The following is a 6749-nucleotide window of genomic DNA, read 5'->3' on the forward strand; positions in this document are numbered from 1 at the left end:
CCACGAATCCCTCTTTCCTCTACTCGCCCCCGAGTAAAGCAACGAGGTTGTTCGTGCTTACCGGATCTTGCTCACAATCAGCCAGACTTGGAGAGTCACCTTGGGGTGACCCAGTCCTGACCTTGAGGGACGGACGGACTTCCCCCACTCAGATGCCGCTTAGAAACGGACGTAGGTTCCAGAGCCTCCAATCATCAAAATGGACGAGTTTTTCGATTTGGTCGGGGGATCCAAACCCCGTCCTCAACCACTTCCCTGTCAAGATGCCAGGACACTCACCCACTTACCAATTTTATCTATTCCTGCGGCAGAGTCTCATTGAAAAGATGGTGCATCAGCTAGCTGACCCCTCGATCGCTCGCTCGATTCCCTCCCTCCTAAAGATCGGCGGAATTCATCTGCAGGTTCTCCGTCTTCTCTTATCGGAGCGATTGTGATTCGGCTGGAGTTTGTTCCTTAGGAGCTATGTAGTTCCCCTCTATTTCTCGCTGGGTCCTCGATAAATATTCCTCATCCCGGAGTTGTTGCTTCGGGGCTTCCGGCATGAAGAGCATACCGGAATGTGCTCGGCCACACCGCATAGCCCCCCACGTACGCCAAATCGCCGTTCCGCTTCGTGATCTCGTCTTTTCCGTCTCTTGCTGTTCCCTTCCGAGGGAGTACCACGTTGCCCGGTGCCAACGTCGATTGGGAGGGAAGAAGCGACGAGAATGAAGCGGTGAGATTAGGTCCCGAGGCCCGAGGCTGAAGTCGGTCTCGATGACGGGGAGCCCGAAACTATGCAGTGGAGAGGGCCGACCCTGAGGAAGAGATGAGATGGAGGTGCTCCTATTTTTGATCGAGGAGTCAATCTTGATGAAATCATGTCATCTCTTCGCGCAAGTTTTCCGATTGGCGAAGCGAAGCTGGAAACGGAGCGCGGTCAACTCACGAGTGAGTTTGCTACTCCCAGGAGCCAATGTGGAAAGAATTCGGTGACGCCGGCGTCCCCCGGACGCGCCTCCGTATTGGAGATGATGATAACGAGATAACATGGACATGTCGCCTCAGGTGGATTCGTCTCGATACAGAGCGATCCAGCATCCTTCGCGATCGCGCTCATTTGTAGCGTCTCGTCAGAGCTCATTTTTCTCTCATCCGTGCTCCTGTAGGTGCAATATCATTCGGGTGAACGAAGTGGGCGGCAGCCTATATGAAGGGGTGTCGTAGTCGGAAGAAATTATCGTAGATAACGAAGACACTGAAATGTCCGTCACGTGTCGTCTATGATCAACTGCCGATATCCCTCAGATTTTTCGAGCCCGGAGATTCTGCAGTTAATATCCGTGCAATGAGTATCGGGTTCCGGCTCATCGGTCCCGGAGCCCCGTGGGTCGAAGTTCGGTTGGGCTACAGCTCCCAAATGCTCACATCTGAAGACTCTCGACTCATTCATCGACATCCGGGGCCGATCGCGTTGACGATCGCGAGCCTCGAATCCCGAATGGCTGGGGTTCGGCGTCCATAGGGTATCTATAAGGTGATCTTGACGGCGGTCGGAGACTCCGGGTAATTCCGAATCTCCCGCGGAAGTCGGGAAGTTTCCTGACTCGAATTCACTCCCGTATTGAACGAGTTCCGTATTGAATGCCGTCGAGTCTTGTCGGTTGGTGATCTGCATTTGGATCAGTCTCAATATCGGAGCCGGGATGTGGGTCCACTGCGAATGCGCAGGAAACACTGACATGGAATTCGAGTTGTTGACGCGCATACTCGTGGAGTCATTCAAAGAAATCTTTCATGATGGCTATGGCGAGCGATACTTGTGGTTCGTGTGGCATCATAAGCTCCCTCAGGTTCGGGCCGACCCGCGGAAATATTTCGACATTTTCCCCGAGGTTTGCTATGGGAGAGATTAAGCGTAAGCACGAGTTTCTCCTCGGATACAATTCTTCCTGGCCCGTTCTTAGCGAAAAATTTCTCTCACAATCAAAAAGTGTGACATCGAAAGGAAATACGTAATGCTTGAGCCATCTGATTTCCCCCCTCCCGGGAGGATTTTTTCTCTCTCTGAGCCTCGCCGGTCCGGGCAGTATTCGGAAAATGAGTCGGAGGCCTCTAAACTTTACATCGGAACCCGCATCTCAATTGTTCGTCAATATGGGTCGCGCTCCATCCGGGCATCTGCGAGCAGCATCCCAGGTACCCCTGTCAATACACTTGGCTCTCTACGGTCGCGTTCGATTGTCAGATTCCTCGGATGAAATCGACCAACGCGACTAGAATGAGTCGTGAACGGCCTCAAGGGACGCAATCGACAGTAACTCGAAGACTCAAGCCAAACTATCGTGAGCGACGCTCACTCTGGGTTCCTGTCAGATCACCGAGAATCGGTGCTCCACGGGAAAGGAAAGCATCCCCATTATTTTTCATCTCGAATGAAGAACGGATTCGAGATTATTCTCAACCGAGATCCCCGTGAACCGGGCTAGGTGGCAAGCCGAGTGTACATGTGAGCTCCGTGTGCTGACCATGCGATATATTTAGTTTGATTCGGAGGATCACCTAGCTCTGTTCGCGAAACGCAAATTTCCCGAAATTAGCCCTCATCGTTGCTTATCGGCGGAATGTTGAGGAATGCGATCACAAGACATTCCGGCTCATCAGGAGAAGTATTGAATCTCAGAGTGTCTTCGTACTTGATGCATGTCGAACTCCTGGCGATTGAGAGACCTCGAAAAACCGGTCACAGGAACACGCAGATCTGTTCAACTCCATGTAGGATACATGCATCGCGCGAGGCGAACGGTAGAAATTGAGAGGCTGAGGGTCTCTTTGTCAGTGAAGAAGACGGAAGCATCTCAGCTCAGGAGTCAAGGGTGACCTAAATCATCATCATTCATCATATTATCATCATCCGATTAGTCGTCATTATATCTCTCATGTTTAGAGTTACGGTATATGAGGGCACGTGCTGCTTCGACCGCTTTGTCCGGTCCTCGTAGTCTCACAGAAAGGTTCCGCTTTTCGGGATTTCTCAGGAGATGGCACCTATTCCAAAGACGCTTAAAGAAATGGAGTAGACCCACAGAACGGATCAAATACGTAGGAGAAATCGTCCGTTTTCGATGTCCACTCTCCGTCCCGAGGTCCGCGCGGACATTGTCCTTCATTCGGGATGAGACTGTCGTCTCATATCGCAACTGTACGCATATTTCCATAAGGAAACGACTCATTGTGGGACGAAGACGTTCTCATAGGTAGGTCAGCCTCATAAGTTGTCTCATCGAGACTTCCTCCCAGGGTTTTTTCATCATTCGAATAGGACTACTTCTGAAACTCACACTTTATTATCAAAGCTCATTTAGAATATGTGCTCCGCGATTCGTTCAACCTTGATTGTTTCGTAGATGAGAATGGTTCGATAAACGGGCATTGGCCACGGCAGCGGGATCAGCAAGTCAGGGAGCTGAGCTCCTGGTGGCCTCGATTTGCGTCAGGCTGTCACCGATAAGTCAAGCCTTCCCTCGTTGTCCATGCGGGTGCGCGTCAATGCGGGGGTTCGGCTCCCGACCTCGTTGATGAGTTTCACAGCCTTCAACCGTCAACGAACTCATTGTATTCCGACGTCTCTTCCGGCTCTACCTCGAGAGCAGCCGCGCGTAAGTTATCGCCAATGATGCTGTAACTGGGTGTGCCGTAGCGTCCGTACTAGCGTATTTTTGACAGCCGGATGACGCGTCAGTCGCGGTCACATTCCAAATTCCAAGCCTGAGCCTGCCCGCTCGATATCGACGCCCATCATGGGCGTTGCCTGCAGAATCTTTGCCCGGAGCCTAGACCTCTAAGTGAGTGCCTTGAAGCGGCGATTAGCCAGGATCCGGATTTGCACCATGACCCGTCTCGGGCACCGGACAAGATTCGGCCCTGGGCGATGAGCGATGACCTCCGAGACTCTTGTCAGATTTTCCGGTAGGACAGGCTGGGGTTGGGCAGTGACCGACCGGGCCATCCGAGCCGCGCACCGAGAGGCAGTTTGGTCCTCCCTTGTTTAATGGTTTATTTGGATCAGATGGTATCATAGTATGTACACATCAACCTTTCGATTCTGGCGCGAGTTGGCTCAGCGGATCCAGAGTTTCACGCTCCCATTTTTCGAGGAGGCGCTCCGTTGACTCCACGGCGCTTCGTTCCTTGATACGGGCATGTCTTCGTCTTCCGGTGAATTAGGTCCCGGAGGAGCGATTCTCAGAAAATTCCTGAATATGATGCAAGAAGTTCGGTCGGGCGGTATCGTATTCGGTGGAATCCATGCTCCGAGAGCCCGAGATGGACAAAGTACCGCCATGGTTGCCGGGGCAAACTTCCAACAATAGGAACTCGTTGCGATAAAGCGACGAGAAATCATTGCCGGGAAGAGCTGGTCTGGTGAATTCAGTTTCGGTTAGATTTCGAAAGGAATTCCGAGAGGTCGAGCTCCGATATTGATCACCACGATCAGCCACGGATTCTAAGCTCTGTCTCCTTCTGAAGAGAGCTCTCGCGATATTTCCCCCCTAAGGTGAGCGGAACTCGTGAGGAGCAGATGCGTTTCTGGAAAGACGAAGGGCGCTGTCAGAGATCAAGACTCTCCATCCCTATTTACGGGAAAAAGCATACGGGCGGAATCGGGCCCATCTCAGCCGAGCTTGTCTCCCGTAGGCATCATCCAATAGATATTCATCATTTCACGTCGGCCTTGATCCCCATCCATGGTACGCTACCACCAACCTGGCATCGTGAACGCTCTGACCACCGGCCCGATGTCTTCTGTAGGCAGGTTCTTCCATGCATGATGATCTAGAGCGCCAGTTCGTACTCTCCACACGCGGGGTATTCTCCGCATTGCGAACGACTTCTGCGTCACAGACGTTTCGCAGTTTCTTCGCGATGTGTCGCCGAGAAACCCTTCTTACAGATACCCTCTACCTCCACACGCCGAGCACCACCTGAAATAGGGACAGGAAGTTTTCATCATCATATCTCCAAGACGAGTCTCGGCAGGAGGCCCTCGTGTCAGCCCGCATTCGATAGAAACTTACCGTGACGTCGTCTGCTCACGATCAACATCAATGGAGATGACGATGGGCTTGAGCCGAACGAGCAGGCACCTGGGGAAGCGAGCGACTCGATGTTAAAACGGATTTAGAGATGGGGATACATTTAGAAGGGTCGGACATTCTCTGCGAGATCACAGCGGGTACCAAATATGGTTAGAGCCGAGACCTTCGGAACTCGAACGCGAATTTGGATTCGATTACCGACCACGAGGCCGACTGAGCAGTAATCACAGGCATCCTTGCTCTGCTGAAGCCCTTGTGCTTCGAGGAGATTCGTAAAGCACGTGGCTACGCTGCATGAGGACATTGAGGGCGCGTCTCAGACAGAGCCGCTCGGCTCGAGCATTTGAGCTCCAGCCCCGTATATTCTGTGCGAGGCCTACGGGCACGGACTTCCTTGCGGAGAAAAGCGTCACCGTATCCAGCCAGACCCGATGGCTACCTCGCGTTTCGGGATTTCAACCAGGAATTTCACTAGCGTAGCCACTCGCGATTTCGGACGATTCTTTCTATCGGTATCAGTCTTATCGGGGACGGGAGCCCGATCTAGGCCTAACTCTCAGGGAGCCTGCGCTTGGAACGATTTTCTTGGAGGAACTCAGAACGCCGGCCGAGAAATGACCGAAGATCAGGGCGGTCATCCTGGCCTTACCGTTTCGGGGTCCTAGATCACAGACCGACATATCATAACTCACCGATCACGTCGAGCATTCTTAAGGTGGCTCTCCTCGGAGAACATCGTCTTTTCACTAGCCTCTCACGGCGGAAACCTCACAGATGTCGACCCTCCCGAACTTTCACTCCGATAATGAGCGGATAAGTGACTCACACGGCACCATTCACCGATAATATCCGTACTTCTTGGACACATCGCGTCAGCCTGCCTGCTTGCTTCGCTTAGCGGATCCAAGTCAGTTCGGCTCACAGCTCACAGCGTCGCGTCGGTTGTCTCGCGGCGTCCGGTCTGTTGGCCGACGGACTGGAGAGGGCGACTCGGGCTGGCAGGCTTCGAGCACACAGAATACGGGCATGCTTTGAAGCGTCGCGCTCGCATCGGTCGCACTTCGGCCGATCGCCAGTAAGCGGTGAGGGTGAGAGTCATTGAGGCAGCTTGGGCCTCGCTCAACACGAAGTGAGGGTTGAAGGCGGTGCTGGAGGCCGTGTTCAACGAATGCTAGCCAGGCACGACGACCAAAGAGAGAGGAAGAAGACGATCTATTCACCAATAAGAGCTTTTCTCTCCAACGAGCGACAGAAACCGAAGGTATTGTGGATTTTCCAACCCGGTATATTTACCAGTACAACTCACGGGGATTCTCGGTGGGTTTGTGCGACTCTGTGTTACTCGGCGAGCGTTCGTATAGGCCGAATAGTGCTCGCGAGCGAATCTGGCAGTCAGGGTGTACCGCTAATATGCGATCATAGCTGAAGGCGCCTTTTTGGCGTGGTGGAGACGTTACAGTCAGTAGAAATTGCGATGGAGCTGCTCCGCTGATGGCGGAGATTGGTCCAATGAGAGTGTAGCAGAAGCTGTGTGTGTAACACGGCTGGCGCTCCCGGGTTCCCGGAAGTAGAGAAAGTAGTTCTAGTGCTCGCAGGGGTCTCTGCGACATTAGACTTTATAACTTTTTCTTTGTGTAAACTGGTTGATCCTGCCAGTAATCATATGCT

The 6749-nt window shown here is 52.7% G+C and overlaps 1 long non-coding RNA gene across 1 annotated transcript; it reads right to left on the bottom strand.

Moving 5' to 3' along the window:
* Positions 1-4014: 4014 nt before the first annotated feature.
* LOC100905182 (uncharacterized) lies at positions 4015-6020 on the bottom strand. The gene is made up of 4 exons (XR_145421.1): positions 5774-6020; positions 5061-5129; positions 4750-4967; positions 4015-4572 (listed from the first exon to the last, which is right to left on the bottom strand). It is a non-coding gene; the product is annotated as an uncharacterized LOC100905182 (long non-coding RNA).
* Between the last annotated feature and the right edge of the window lie 729 nt (positions 6021-6749).

This window comes from Galendromus occidentalis, unplaced genomic scaffold (genome assembly GCF_000255335.2).
Source record: "Galendromus occidentalis unplaced genomic scaffold, Mocc_1.1 scf7180000077282, whole genome shotgun sequence".
Lineage (NCBI taxonomy): Eukaryota > Metazoa > Arthropoda > Arachnida > Mesostigmata > Phytoseiidae > Galendromus > Galendromus occidentalis.